The sequence below is a fragment of the Dermochelys coriacea genome, chromosome 12 (assembly GCF_009764565.3).
Source record: "Dermochelys coriacea isolate rDerCor1 chromosome 12, rDerCor1.pri.v4, whole genome shotgun sequence".
Taxonomy (NCBI): domain Eukaryota; kingdom Metazoa; phylum Chordata; order Testudines; family Dermochelyidae; genus Dermochelys; species Dermochelys coriacea.
The window spans coordinates 28,106,617-28,120,657 of NC_050079.1; the positions used below are offsets into that span (position 1 = coordinate 28,106,617).

At 38.0% G+C, this 14,041-nt stretch overlaps 1 long non-coding RNA gene across 1 annotated transcript; it reads left to right on the top strand.

Moving 5' to 3' along the window:
• Positions 1–220: 220 nt before the first annotated feature.
• Positions 221–12,922, top strand: LOC122456227. The gene is made up of 3 exons (XR_006274985.1): positions 221–231; positions 8,053–8,062; positions 12,710–12,922. It is a non-coding gene; the product is annotated as an uncharacterized LOC122456227 (long non-coding RNA).
• The last annotated feature ends 1,119 nt before the right edge of the window (positions 12,923–14,041 follow it).

The following is a 14,041-nucleotide window of genomic DNA, read 5'->3' on the forward strand; positions in this document are numbered from 1 at the left end:
GAAATGGAAGATCACATATTATTCCGCTGCAAAGGGAATGGCATATGACAGTCCACGATATCCAGAATTTTGTCTTTCTCCTTCAGTTATATGTATTGTATATATTTCAGTTACTTTCTTTCTATAACCCCCTCAAATAAAAAGCTGTGACATTTTTCAGCTGTATCTTAGTATGGATGGAATTCAGTGTCACAGACCTTCTGAAACACTTAAAGAATTAACATTGAACTGGTATCTACATACATACTAGGATATGTTGGTAAAATATGATCAGGCATTTATCATGGTATTAGGCAGACTTCAAGCATAAAAATCATTAGCTTTTCAGCTGAATATGGATATAAACTCAACCTTATCTCATTATTGGCACTTTATGCATCACATATGCTAAGAGCACATTAAGTTGAAACATTTGGCCTTACTGAGAATGGATGTGGAAGAATATTGAGCCCTATTCTGATCGACTAAGACTAGAAAACAAGACTTTCCATTCTTCAGCAATTTAAAGTGTTTGCATAGAAAGCCTCAATTAACTTGTTTCAGAGTAGCAACCGTGTTAGTCTGTATCCGCAAAAAGAAAAGGAGGACTTGTGGCACCTTAGAGACTAACAAATTTATTTGAGCATAAGCTTTGGTAGCTCACCAAAGCTTATGCTCAAATAAATTTGTTAGTCTCTAAGGTGCCACAAGTCCTCCTTTTCTTTTTTCAGTTAACTTGCTGTCTTACTAGTGAGATCATGTTAATATACAGTATATGTGAAAGCAGAAACCTCATTTTTCTCTCTCAAAGTAAGTTCTAGAGACCAATGTAAGTTCCAGTACAGCACTGGATGAGGGGTGGAGTCGGGGGAGGGACATGGGGAGTCATTAGTTGTTTATTCATACAAGCAAGATCATGGAGAGGGGAGTGGGCTTACAGTTATCCTGCTCTGTTCTTTGTGAGAACCTCTCTTCTACCATAACAGAGTTAAAATTGGCTTTACTGAATGAGTCAGAACATAAGAGTTAAGGACAAATCCTCTTATCTGTGCAAAGTGGTCAAAATTCGCCCCTGTAAAGAAGAGATAGTACAAGGCCCAGCCTCATGTACCCAAGTTCCATGTAAGACCTTATGATAGGGCCCTGTACTTGCCCTTTGTAAAAGTGTGAATTTGACTTAATCTGATTATATAGGCTGTACACTAGAACAGTTTGGGGGGCAGGGGAAGGGGAAAGAATCACCCCCAGCAGATTAGCAGTGGAGCTGATCAGTCACTACTGTAGCTTCAGGACAGCAGCAGGTTCTGTGTTTGCTACTTCTTTTCAATCCTTTTTGATTAGCCATGTTTTGAGTCCTAAACCACTCATATGGTTCCCCCACCTCCCCCACCGCCTTATCATCTACAGTGGAACTCCACCTTACTAGTCACCAGTTGAAGTGAGCAGTCAGCTCAGCGGACCAAATGTTACTTTCCAAAGCATTTTGTTCATGGGTTTGGTGTGTTTACCCTTTGCTTATAATGATCAGCAGGTCATTTGGTTTCCTTGACATATATAATTTGGGAAACTTAATGTTTCAAAGATCCACAGGTTCTGATCATTCAGATAAGCCAGGGGTGGCCAACTTGAGCCTGAGAAGGAGCCAGAATTTACCAATGTACATTGCCAAAGAGCCACAGTAATATGTCAGCAGCCCACATCAGCTTCCCCCCCCCACTCCACCCCCACTCCCAGCGCCTCCCACCCACTGGCAGCCCCACCAATCAGCATCTCCCCCTGCCTCCCCACACCTCCTGATCAGCTGTTTCGTGGCATGCAGGAGGCTCTGGGGAAGAGGGGATGGGAGGGGAGGAGGAGGAGCGAGGGCATGGCAGACTCAGGCGTGGGAAGGGGTGGAGTGGGGGCAGGGCCTGTGGCAGAGCCAGGCGTTGAGAAGTGAGAACCCCCTGGCACATTGGAAAGTTGGTGCCTGTAACTCCAGCCCTGGAGTTGGTGGCTATACAAGGAGCCGCATATTAACTTCTGAAGAGCTGCATGTGGCTTCGGAGCCACAGGTTGGCAACCCCTGAGATAAGCAGTGAAAGGGAGGTTGTCCAGAGAGGTTGTTCAATCAGGTTCTTCTTGTAACATAATTACATTCTATAATGGAGTTCAGGTAGAATGTAAGTGAAGCTTTGAATAATAAGACTGCCCTTTCAAATCAACAGTAGAAATCATACATTCCTCAGAACACACAGGTCACAGCAAACAGAAAACAAACATTACACATCTAACATTTAGATGGTAATGAGGAAAACATGAAGGATTACCCTGATGTTTTTACCATAAAGTCAATAGCCTAGACCTTGATCAAAGCTAGAGTTGAAGTGTCGGTTGGGGATTTATGCCTTCAGACAGCTGAAATAATAGTTTTCTGAAGTTGAGAGAAATTATGGAACTTCATTAAGGCTGCCAACATGGACAAATTTTGCAACAAAGACTGTGCCCTTGATGAATGATGCTACCAGCCTAAGTGACTAGTTGATTTCAAGTTCAATCCTTTTGTGGCACATTCCCATGAAGATAAAATATTTAGTGCCACTATATTTTGGGCTCTATATTTTTGACAGTATGTTTCATGCCTCATTTGCCACCAAACTAATTGGATTTTAGTCAATGTTCAAAGACTGACTTCACATTTTTCATGGCAAAAGCCCAAATGGGTTATTTTTCTATACCAGTGTACTGCTAGTTCAATGAGGCCCTGAAGTATATGAAGACCTTGAGGCAGCCAAAGTGTAAAACATTGACTTCACAACAAACAGAAGACTAGCAGCAAAAACACTGATTAATGATTGTAGCTGCCCATTGGTTTCTCCCTAAAAAAATTTTCTAATTAAATATTTTTATTCCCCAAAGAGTGAAGTGCATTAATACACCTTTTAGTTTCAAAAGAAGGTGAATTTCTTTACATTCCTTTATTCATATATATGTTTAGAACATTGACATCACCAGTTAATTGTTAATCAAGCAAAATTTGTCTTTCTAGCCATTCCTTTGCTTACCTTAAATTGTCAGACATCACAATACATTGGCCATATAGTTTTATTTAGTGTTCCATATAGGTATGCATGTGGTAGTGTATGCACCCATTGCTGTCACTGTTCAGAAGGCTGATCCAGCAAGGTCTTTATGCTTCCACAATTTGGGGAAAGAGAGAGAGAGAGAGAAAGTTCTCTGTTATTATTACTATAGTAACCATGCAAACACTGTTGTGGTGTTTTCATAATGAATCATGCAGAGAAAAGGACATACTGTAATGCCCTGAAGATAATGAAAGAAAGAAGATAGAAAGTAGAATGAGCATAAGAAGATATAAATGAAGAATATCAAAGAAGGGAGTATTAGAGAGGTCTGCAGTAGTGTTATAACCAACTAGGATGCATGGAAGAGGGGAGAAGCAGATATTTAAGCAATTTGCAATTCAAGCAATATTTATTTTTAAAATGCAAGAAACAGTCATGAATTAAAAAAAAAACCCTCATAGTACAAGTCTGGATATTGTGGGAATTCAGTTTTATATTTTATCTTTTGAAATGCAAACAAATAAACAAAAACAAAATTATGGCTGGCAGACACAGCAAGCCTAGCAGTTATAGTAAGGGGAACACCTAATTGCTTTTTCCCAGCCCTCAGGAGTTATTACTCTTTCCAAAAGGTTAGGACCAGATCCTCAGCTACTGTTAATCAGCATAATTCCATTTAAGTCAAAAGTACTTTGGTAGCACCTTAGTCTCTCAAGTTCTGTGCCTGTGGCACACAATTTAGGCTCCCAAGGACTAAAGTGCATTAGTGTAACTCAAGTTATTGGGCTCTATATTGGGGTTACTGGGGTGAGATTTAATGGCCTGTGCTATACAGGAGGTCAGACTAGATGATCTAGTGGTTCTGGCTTTAACCTCTATGTAATTATGAAACCATAATGACTCATCTTAAACCCATCGAAGGCAGCTAGAGCCGTTCCAGGGACTTCTGTGGACTTTGGATCAGACCAATTTGATTATATACTGTAGTTTAACATTTTGCTCATTGTTTTGCATTGTTTAATGGTGGAGTCACTTCTGGCAAATATATGAATTTCATAACATCAGTGTGTGTTTCTTCAAATGGTTGCAACACATAAGCATTATATTATTGTTTCTCTTTTTTTTAAAAAAAATAGCTCACTCACATTAATGTTACTTTTTTAAAAAAGGGAAAACATTTTAAAAATAATTGAAAGTCTAACAATTTTTCCTCTTAATAATTTCAACCAAAGAAAGTGTTAATAAATGTGAATAGATTTAATCTTTGAATATCACATCACCAACTCAGAAAATTTAGAGATGGAATGTATCTTTAAGATCATTCCATCCAACTATGAAACAATTCCTCCCTCATGTACAAATGATGTGCTGTTAGCTTGGACTCATCCTATAGATCAGCCTTTATTTATTTCTAATTAAACAGTTCATATTTATAAATAAATTTGCTCCTAAATGAGATCTCAAAAATTAGATATGTCTAATATGAGGATTTAAAATTCCTATGTATATAATCATAATTATACTACATAGCACAAAGAAGGAAAAAGTTCTGTATTGTCTCTACATGTTAAAAACATTTCCTGAAGAGACTATTTTTTGTGATTAAATTTTCACAAACAAAAAATACAAAAGTTAATTAACTTGCAGGTTATAAATGTTACCAAATGCTGCACATTTCACAGGATTTCCAATAAAATTATGCAATTACACAACTTTACACTTGTCAAAGCTGCAAGACCAGATAATCCAAAGTCAAACCATATTACATAATGACAGGTTTCAGAGTAGCAGCCGTGTTAGTCTGTATTCGCAAAAAGAAAAGGAGTACTTGTGGCACCTTAGAGACTAACAAATTTATTAGAGCATAAGCTTTCATGAGCTACAGCTCATATTAATGCATCCGATGAAGTGAGCTGTAGCTCACGAAAGCTTATGCTCTAATAAATTTGTTAGTCTCTAAGGTGCCACAAGTATTCCTTTTCTTTTTGCATATTACATAGACTTAGCATGTTAGGGTGGGATAACAATCAAAAAAGAAAAATACATACACAGGCAAAAGGGGAAAGGAGGGGACTGTGATGCTGGCAGACCTGATGCCAACTCATGCCAATGCTTGAGGCAGCGCTGAATACTGAGAAATACATAGCTGGAGATCAGTCTGGCTTATCTCTGTGTTAACATTGTTAGAATAGATGTTAAATTGATAAGAATGTGTTTAGACTTGATGAAATGCCTATAGGATGCTGCATGTATTGATCTCACTTATAATCTCTGTAGCCCATGGTATAAGGTTATATTGAGTGTTTCCATTGTAAAACTCTGTAACTCATCAAACCAGAGAGAAAAAACTCCAGAGAAGGACATAAGATTTGATTATTTTTTTTAATATTCTTGCATGAATAAATATGTATTCGGTGGATTGAAAAATAACATTCTGAATCTTACAGATTTAAACTAAGAAAAAACATACCAAATATCTTGGGAGTAGTAGAAACAAAACATTACATCATTAGGATTCTAAAGTCAGTCACAAGGGATACCTCATCCTCCACGCTGGAGCACTGCTTCTTTTAGCAATCAGTAGGTAATTTAGTCCTCTGACATGCTGCACTACCAACCATAACATTAAAGTACTTTTCAAAGGAACCTATTAGTTATCCATTGCATAAAGTGAGAGACTAGATCAGGCAGAAATGCTGAAAACCTTTGTGTATTATGTAGCTTCCAACACCTCTTCCCCCTCCCAAAAAAATACACTATGCAGTTGTAGAATTAATAGTTTAGTGTAAATATTAGGGAAAAAATTTGAGTTTGCATTAACTGTAATACTGTAGGAGCCAACAAACTTGCACTCCATTGGAATATACATATTACTGACCTATATGCTAAGAAACTTGAAGTAAAAGGTTGAGTAACATATAGAATAAGGGTACTCCAATATTAGTAGTGTGTGGAAGTTCAAATAGGGACAAGGGGCTGAAACCCCTACTGAATATGCATTAAGCAAAACGGTAACACATAATAAAAGCTGTACCCTGGCCTATGTGTCTTGGGAGATGTCATGCTCACCAGTGGTTGTCATCCTGGAAATGGTGAGGATATAAGGAGGACTTTGGGTTTTTCTTCAAGGGATGGTGTGAGCATATGGCTACTTAGATGTTCATTCTGTGATATCTCTATCTACCTCGATGGGTTGGAGTGTTTAATTTTGCTAGCTGTGCTAATAAAACCATTGCAAATTCAGAAGCTTTTTCCTAAGCGTGAAGAGTGTTGTGCCTGTGAATGTTGAGGTTCCCAACTTAACAGTAATTCTAATAACACTGGGCCTCATCTCGAGCTAGAACCTTCCAAACCTCAGAGTGTTAATTTATCAATGGGAATTTTTAAGTAATAATACACAATCAATACATAACATCCCCTTTTTTTCCTGGTGTGCAGGGAGGAAGAGTTGGGGGATTAAAAAACAAGACAAAGTTGGGGAAAAAATCCTCTTTCACTTTTTTTTGTAGGGGGGGGTAGAGGAAAAAAATAGTCAACAGTTATTTTATGTTACTTTCTGTCAATTAAGGAGTGAGAAAGAATGGAAGAAAAAATGTCTTTTAACATTTTCAAACTTACACCTTTTCTAGGGCAAAAACAGGTAGGGAAATTAAATAAAGAGAGGAAAAGTTTGAAGCTTTTTCTTTTTGTTTATTTCAGTTTTTTTCAAAAAATGAAAACTATCAAAACCTTTTCCAAGAAAAGTGTTAATTTCAAAGAAAGCTAATTTCTTGAGGAAAGACATCATTGAAAAATATTTTAGCCAACTGAAATAAATATGCACCATTTGTAAACTTTTATACACTAGATGAGATTTGCCAAGTAAAGTCATTAAGAAGAACAAAAATAAGTTAACACTCAAAAGTCAGCATTTACTAACAGTTGTCTCACAGTATTATATTTGAGAAACCACTGTCATCTTGTATTATAAGTGTAGGTAACACTTTTGGTATCTCAGATAACAGTGCATAATAAGGGTTTGCAAAGGTAGGGTTTTTTTTGTTTTTAAATGGTGACCTCTAAGCTTAACCAATGCTAAAACAAACCCAAACTCAAAAGCCCAGTACAGCTCTTTCTCCATGGCAAAGAGCAGGAAATGTAGCATATAAGGGTGATATGAGGTAGCATCTTTCTGCCATATGTCCTTGTGTTCCTCTCCCATATAAAAATTGGGAGAAATTATTTAGAAAATCTCTGCAGTTTTTTAAAAGCATCTATTTTGCCACATTACTTCCCTTGCACCACAGGGTCCAATGAAGGTGATGGTACATATAAGAAAGATAGTGTAATATATATCACATCCTTATAGTGAGGATTTCTGGGGGCCCAATTCTCTCTCACTGGAGTCAAGAGGAGTTTTGGCATTGACTTCAAAGGGTAGGATATTATCCAGCGTGTCTATTCTTTTGTGTGCTTCACAACTGCACTAGCTGGTTTCCTTGCCATGATCCTAAGAGTCTCCTGGAGGTGGAAAATGTTCTTGGGACAGAGCAAGTAGGAGAAGTTAATGTTGACTGAGTCAGCATTAATTCATACGCCTACACCTACTCCCATAGTGAATGATACCAAACTGCAGACAGTATATCATGTCTTGTATCAGCTGTTATGACTATTCTCTCCTTCCAGCCACATCCTCTTCTTTTCTGTATAACAGTTCTGCAGTTTAAGCTTTGCACAGGGAGTGGGAACTTATGGTGTCTAGTAAGTACCATGGGATACTGCTGCAGAGCTCCACTTCCCCTTTTTTGGCATGATTTATGCCCATCTGCTCCCCTTTGCTGCATTACAGAGTTGAGCAGATGGGGTCCACTCTCTAGTCTTCTTCTGAAGCTCATATCCATTATAACCTAATTTTTTAAATGACTGTCTCACTGTCACCAATGCCAGTCAACCATTTTTTTTCTTCTTAGTAGCAAAATTAGCCCCAATGATGATGGGCTTTGCTTCAAAAGGTCATAATGTTAAAGAGATAATAACAAGTGAACCCTGTCTCCATCCCTGGAAGCAATCTTGTCTCCATTCCAAGCCTCAGGCTGGATCTGGGAATGGCTCCCAAACATGTGGTCTGACTGGCTGCTGTTCCAATATTTTTCAGCAATGGCAGAGAAAGGGAATGTCATTTCTACTGTGTCTGAAACTACTGCTGCCTGTTTCCAACTTACTAGCTCCTTGTCCTTCTTCTTATACTGTTTAGAAGGAACACACCTTGTATTTTGACAAAGGCTTGTTTCCTGAAGGAGTTTTGAAAGTTCTGTTGTTGCTAAAGACTATGTATTAAAACCACTGGCCAGGGAAATAGCTGTTATGCTTTCTGTTGCCATTCTTTCTTTAGTAATGGATATAATTGTATATACTCCTTTTAATGATAACACTTAATGTGGAGTTGGTATATAATTTCCTCCCCTTTTCTCTCCACATGGTGCATTCAGTGATGTCCTCCTGCCATTTTAATTAGTCCCTTTACATATTTCTTTTCAGATGGTTTCTTCTTTTGTTTGGCTAGAAATTAACATCTTCAGCCTTGGTTGTCCTACTCTCTCTCTGTCCTTCATCTTGACAAAGGAAGCAACTCCCTTATTAATTACCTATTTTGTAAACAGAACAGCAAAATACACAAATCTGGCCATTGTCACCATTTACCAGAATGCCTTTGTGGATGAATCTCTCTAAAAGCTTTTGCTCCTGACACTTGCTCTTTTCAGAGTGTGAAAGGGAACTATGCTGACCTCAGAGATGTGTGGCAGCCCACACAAACATGTATTGAGTCAAACAGACTCTGTCTCCTTCTGCTGTGGTGCACAAATATTACTGAACAAAGGAATACTCCTCATTTTAATTTTGACATAAAAATATCAACAAGCAAAACTGATGCAGGGCTATATTGTGACTTAAGCTGTACAAGCACACAGGGGTACTAAGACTCCCCGTTCACCCTTCCATGAACTACTTGGAGCTTGTAGGTGGAACCTCAGAGAGGACCTAGAACTGGGTGCAGCACAACTGAAGGGCATAGGTATGTTACTCTAATGAATACACAGTAGTGGAAAATTCCTCCCCACAGTAAGGAGGAAGCAGGGAGGGAGGTGCTGTTCATGGGTCAGTGAACTTATATGCCAATTTACATGCATGACTCGGACGAAAGTTATAAGTGTTGCCCACACTGAAGAGTGATGGGGGGGGCGGGGAAGGGAAAGGCCATCATTCAGCTCACATTCTTACTGCTAAATTCCTTCATATCATTTCCGGTATAATGTTTCTCTATGTCCCCTTTAAACAAAAAAAAAGTATTAAAAACAAAGTGTAGATTCATGCAAACATTGACTCTTGAATTCTCCCTCTCCACAACGGAATACATGAAAATCTTACAAATAATGGGTCTCTCTAACTTGTTTCCCCTCCCTGCCTCATGAATTCAGCCTTTGGTTTAGTACATGCCTTTATATCTGCTTGTAACCTTGAAGAATATCTAGGAGTCTGCAGAGTCTTAAATATTTCTAATTCCCTCAAGTAAAACTGGAAAACATTATGATCTGTTCCATATATATAAGTTACTGCTGTCCAGTGCTGATGAATCAGGCATGCCACATGCCAGTTCTTGCCAAAAGGCAGGAATGGTTATCACTTCCCTTTTGCATTGCTTAAGTAAATTATTTAGTGAAAGTTCAATTGAATTTAAAAATTCTAAAACATATTATGTGGCTTGGCTCTTGACTCTAATTTAATTGTTTTTATGAATGCCTGAGCCTTTAACATGCAAGAAGTCCAAAACAAGAACATTTTAAAAGTGTTTAAAAATAAAACAGAGCTGGGCATATTAAGCACACAATTTATTGCTATAGTACAATGATTTTAATGCATCATGCAACATCATTCAACACGTGCAATTAGAGCTTGGAACATGCATATAAATATTTTTGCTTTATATATAGTAAATGAAGTGTGCCAAATAAATGAGGAGGTAGTGTTTTGAACTGACACACAATTAGCCAATTTCCCCCTTTCTCCTCCCTAACTGTACTATTGTCTCTCTCTCTCTCTCTCTTTAGGATAATAAATTTCTCTCTTTGAAGAAATTATATTAATATTTAATTGGAAAACCTCATAAAAATGTTAGGAAAACATTACACCAAACACAGAATAATGCCCAAGAGAATAAACAGCAAGGTTTGTGTTTTGGAGTTTTGTTGTTCATTTGCATTCCATTCCAATATCACTGACTTACTAAAACAAGTGCTTTCATTCTTACTTTCTGGGTAAGTGAAGAGTACTTTCCTCTAAAGAAATTAGATTTAAGAAAATGCTGACTCACACTTTGAGTTTACTAGGGCCATTTTGGAAAGGATGCTTATATGGTATGAAGTTGTTACATTTGTTTCCAAGGCATTAGGCACATGCATAATTAAATAAGTAGCTTTTAGCAATTTGAGATGTGCTTTATTGTGTACAACTCTTCCTTTTGATTTAGTATCACTTATTTTATGCTCCCAGATGTCTCTGCAATTTGATATTCAAAACATTAATGACATGCAAGCATTAAAGGTCAAGCCCTAGATGAATCTGAAGTTATAACAAAATTGATGGATTTTGACATTTCTAAAAAGAAAAAAAGGACCAAATATTTCAAAAGATTCACCTTGAGATGAGCAAGCTTAAAGACTATTTTTATGTAGGATCTGTGTTTAATGAATTAATCTAAATTAGTTGTGCTACACAGGTGAGGAATGAGATAATGCTGGGATTATTCCTGCTACCAGAATGCATCATTCTCTATGCAATGTAAGATTTTGATAGCACACATGCATAGTTGTTTTTTTAACATAACAATCCAGAGTTAACAAATCTTCTTTTTGAGGATATTGTGATCCATTCATGTTATGCATTTCTCAAATTCTATTGCATCATAGTCACACTTGATTATCTGTTCGTAATCTATATATACACGTATGGTAAAATTTTCACAAAGTGCCTAAATTATGTAGGAGCTTAAATACCTGTCAAAGTCAATGGGACATAGGTGCTTTCAAAAATTTTATACATCTAGCGTTAGGCCTGTTTACACAAAGAGGAGACACCAGTATACCATAAACCCTTTAAATAAAACCTGATGTTGTTAAACTGGTGCAAAACACTGTACAGAAACTCTCATTTCAGTTTATCTTAATTAGATTTTTACTGAATTAAGCTACATTGAAATAAGCCATTTTAAAATAAAAAAGAATGTCTATACACACTTGCACTAGTTTAAGTAAATAGTTTTAAGCACAGTTAATTAAACCGATGCAAGTTTGTATGTCTATCCTTTACAGTTTATTACTCTTCAACAGGTCGTGAGCTCTCTCCCAGTTGCGACTACTTCCTGTTGCTTCTACAGGTTTCAGAGTAGCAGCCATGTCAGTCTGTATCCGCAAAAAGAGAAGGACTACTTGTGGCTCCAGCCCCCCGAACTTGAAGCAAATACTCACCAGCAACCACACCACACAACAAAACCACTAATCCAGGAACCTATCCTTGCAACAAAGCCCATTGCCAACTCTGTCCACATATCTATTCAGGGGACACCATCATAGGGCCTAATCACATCAGCCACACTATCAGAGGCGCGTTCACCTCCACATCTACCAATGTGATATATGCCAGCATGTGCCAGCAATGCCCCTCTGTCATGTACATTGGTCAAACTGGACAGTCTCTATGTAAAAGAATAAATGGACACAAATCAGACGTCAAGAATGATAACATTCAAAAACCAGTCAGAGAACACTTCAATCTCTTTGGTCACTCGATTACAGACCTACAAGTAGCAATTCTTCAACAAAAAAACTTCAAAAACCAGACTCCAACAAGAGACTGCTGAATTGGAATTAATCTGCACACTGGATACAATTAACTTAGGCTTGAATAAAGACTGGGAGTGGATGGGTCATTACACAAAGTAAAACTATTTCTCCATGTTTATTTATTTCCCCTCCCCACCCACCCACCCACCCACCCACACACACACACACTATTCCTCACACATTCTTGTCAACTGTTGGAAATGGCCCACCTTGGTTATCGCTATAAAAGGTTTCCCCCTTCCCCGCTCTCCTGCTGGTAATAGCTCATCTTACCTGATCACTCTCATTACAGTGTGTATGGTAACACCCATTGTTTCATGTTCTCTGTGTATATAAATCTCCCCACTGTATTTTCCACTGAATGCACCCAATGAAGTGAGCTGTAGCTCACGAAAGCTTATACTCAAATAAATTTGTTAGTCTCTACGATGCCACAAGACCTCCTTTTCTTGTCACTTCTACAGTCACTTATACAAGGTAAAGACAACATTCCAGAGTGAGGGTCTCCATCTCTGCTGTATATTCTTAATTTGTTGCATGCACAGAATTTCGACTGGTGTCTCAAATGAGCTACTGTTCCATTGAAGTCCCAACTGAATCCTTTTTCCAGGTGTGAAAATTCCAGTGATATCTGCCCTCAAAAAGAGTTCAGTGCTTGGGACAAGTACAGAACATGTAAGAAAGATCTACAGCACATATTTCAGCTCCACAATTTGTATTTGGGAGGAGAATTTTGTGTTATATCTTCAATCTTGTAGTTCGCTGTAGTCACATAATGTGGAATCTCAGTTTTAATAATTTTATTAAGATGATGTTGAAGTAAAAAGAAAACGGTACAGAGTTTAAGCATAGACGTTTCTGGTTATCAAGGAATAAGATACAGATTATCAAGGGGTGTGAAATTTGGTTTAGGAACAGGTGGTGTAAGGAATACATAATCTGCAATCTCCCCGATTGGGGGTAAAAGTTTAACGGGTCAAAGTACAGACATTGAGATATGGGGGTATGTTGTTCATATAATGGCTATGTTCAGGTGTGGAATATAATGAGTGGATATGATGATGAGGATGGATTTACCCTCATTTGGTGGGATTTAATGTTCAGTGAGTTTATGGTTCCAGTTCATATGGTCCAATGGAAAAAGTCTCTCAGTCCCTTTCCCATAGTTGATGCACGATGTCGTACCAGCTCACACCTCCTGGTACTGTCGGTGGCCGGTGATGTGTTCGATGTAGATGTCCTTGGACCATCTAAACTAAGAATTCACTCCCTAGACCTCAGTGAAGTTAGCCAGCGGATAAATTTAGCTACTTATATCTGCCACTTTCCCTTTATCCACTAATTCTGTAGTGCTATCCAAAAAAAGTTTGCAGGCCAAGATTTGTTATTGGCAAACAGATGCAGTGATTGTTTTAGAACCATTATTCTCTAGATGGTTAGCTCATTTTTTGCTCTAAGAATGTCTCTTTCTTTCCTTCCCCCCCTTTTTTTTAAACTGGGGAGTGAAATTAAGTAACTGGGCAATAAAATCCGGCAGTAATGTCATTTCATTTGGAAGCTCAATAACATTTGTTTTTCAACAATCTTCTAGGATCTCTCCAATTCCATTAGAGTATCTCTTATGTCCCATAGCATTTGTAGCAAGGTTCAGAAAATCTATGGAACTAGCACGAGACATTAACAGAGAGAAGAGGAGCCAAAGTTAGGATCCTAAGGCTGACCATTCTCCTGACAGTCTTTTATTGGCCGATGAACATAAGAAGCTGGATGGAGTAAAGAGGCACTAAGCAGGATACTGACAGACAGTGCTGCCCTTATGCAAAGCAGTCCATCCCATTGTCTCACAGATCTTCCTTCACTGGATATGTTTCTGGAGCAGGGAATGAAGCAGGCGATGATGCTTGTCTCCATGAGGCTTTTTATGCTGCTAGCCACCAGAGTGTGTAACCATGTTTCTTTAAGACTGTCTTGGGATTTTTTTTCAGCCTTGTGGCTGCTATCATTAGGTCACAGCTAACTGGCAGTGTTTCAGTACATTTTTTTTCACTAAATTTTCTTCACACTCTAAGATATATGGCATTAGGGCCAGATGACTTATGTGTATTCACATCTTTCAAATAT